A 2,500-nucleotide genomic window follows, 5' to 3' on the forward strand; every position below is an offset into this window, starting at 1 on the left:
CTGTCATTCCAACCACGCACCTCAGCATTGTCACACTTCCCTCATACATAGCCTGCACCACTCCTACATACTTCTCTGCAACTCTTGACTTCCTCCTACAATATCACACCTCCTCTCTCGGCACCCTGTCGTATGCTTTCTGTAAATCTACAAAGACACAATGCAAGTCTTTCTGGCCTTCTCTATACTTCTCAATCAACCAACCCTTTCTCTCTCTCTCTCTCTCTCTCTCTCTCTCTCTCTCTCTCTCTCTCTCTCTCTCTCTCTCTCTCTGTCTCTCTCATTTTCTTCATTTATCAGCCCGTCAAAGTAGTCCTTCCACTTCGTAGCACACTCTCCTCGCTTGGCAGCACATTTCCATCTGTATCTTTGATCGCCCTAACTTGTCGCACATCCTCGGCAGCTCGGTCTCTCTGTCTAGCCAATCTGTACAAGTCTTTTTCTCCTTCCTTAGTGTCTAACCTGTCATACAGCTCACCGTACGACTTTTCCTTTACCTTTGCCACCTCTCTCTTTGCTTTACGCTGCATCTCCTTGTACTCCTGTGTACTTTCTTCATCTCTCTGACTATCCCACTTCTTCTTTGCCAACCTTTTCCTCTGTATACTTTGCTCTACTTCCTCCTTCCACCACCACCACCACCACCGCCAAGTCTCCTTGTCTTCCGATGACACACCAAGTACCTTCCTAGCTGTCTTCCTCACTATTTCTGCAGCGCTTGCCCAGCCATCTGGCAACTCTTCACTACCACTCAGTGCCTGTGTTAACTCCTGCCTGAACTCCACACAACAGTCTTCCTTCTTCAACTTCCACCATTTGATCTTCGGCTGTGTCTTCACTCGCTTCCTCATGTTGGTCTCCAAAGTCATCTTACAGACCACCATCCGATGCTGCCTAGCTACGTTCTCCCCTGTCACCACCTTGCAGTATGCAATCCCTTTTACATCGCGCCTTCTACACAAGATATAGTCCACCTGTGTGCACTTTCCTCCACTCGTATACGTCGTCACCCTGTGCTCCTCCCTCTTCTTGAAATATGTATTCACCTCAGCCATTTCCATCCTTTTCGCAAAATCGAACACCATCTGTCCTTCCACATTTCTCTCCTCGATTCCATACCTTACCATCAACTCCTCACCACCTCTGTTCCCTTCAGCAACGTGTCCATCGAAGTCCGCTCCAATCACCACTCCCTCCTCCTTGGGTACCCTTTCCACCACGTCGTCCAACTCAACTCCAGAATTCTTCTTTTTCGTCCATCTTACACCCGACTTGCGGGGCATATGCGCTGATAACCGTCAGCAATACACCTTCGATTTCCAGCTTCATAATCCTCACTCTGTCTGACACTGTGTTCACCTCCAGCACGCTCTTGACATACTCTTCCTTCAGAATGACCCCTACCCCATTTCTCCTCCCATTCGCACCATGGTAGAAGAGTTTGAACCCACCTGCGATACTCCTGGCCTTACTCCCCTTCCACCTTGTCTCTTGTCACCTTTCTTCTTTCCATCACGTCAGCCAGCTCTCTCCCTTTACTAGCCATAGTGCCAACATTCAAAGTTCCGACTGACTCTCACCTCCACACGCCTACCCTTCCTCCTCTCTAGCTGCCTCTGGACATGCCTTCCCCCTCTCCTTTTCCTTCGCCCAACAGTAGCCTAGTTTCCACCGGCACTCCGCTGGTTAACAGTACCGATGGCGGTCGTCGGTAACCCGAGCCTCGACCGATCCGGTATGGAAATCTTATTTATGATCCGCATATTTGATTTGGCAAAGATTTGACGCCGGATGCCCTTCCTGACGTAACCCTCCCCATTTGTCCGGGCTTGGGACCTGCACTAAGAATGCACTGGCTTGTGCATCCTCAGTGGCTGGGTTGCACGCTTTTCTATGTTTGCCCCTCACTTTTGTGGCGTGAACGATCAATTCTAGTAATACAGGTGTGTTTATGTTAGGTATCACAGACACACGCACACGCACAATATATGTCCAAAAGTATTGACATAACTGACCATTACACCTACAGGAGCTTTTCTGACATCTCATTCTGAATCCATAGAAACCCATATTCCACGAAGCTCCCGGCGCACAGTTTTTGTGCCGATGTTAATGCCAGGAGAAGTTTGGATCTCTGCAGTTATTGAGTGAACAGAGCGTTGGCGACTTGAGTTGCTGTTGTCCCTAAAGGCTTGCACTTTTCAATAATATGATGATATATGAAGCATAGAGAGTAAACGGGATAGATACCTTTTGAACAGCACCCTGTAGTACAGCACTTTGAAGGTACATATGTCGTCACTTGCTGTAGTGGTTTTTACTGATGGGCGTGGCCAGGTTTTCAGAAGCCTCTCAGTTGTCAATGTGAGAGCCAGGGGACGCGTCTGCCGTACGTTTAGGGTTAGAGTTAGGTGATTTCTCTGGTAGGGCTGCTTACACCACACCCCGGACTGGATTTGTTGCGTGTTTGTGTCCTGATCGATGGGCCAACTTAACACGC

Source organism: Lampris incognitus, unplaced genomic scaffold (assembly GCF_029633865.1).
Source record: "Lampris incognitus isolate fLamInc1 unplaced genomic scaffold, fLamInc1.hap2 scaffold_102, whole genome shotgun sequence".
NCBI classification, from domain to species: Eukaryota; Metazoa; Chordata; class Actinopteri; order Lampriformes; family Lampridae; genus Lampris; species Lampris incognitus.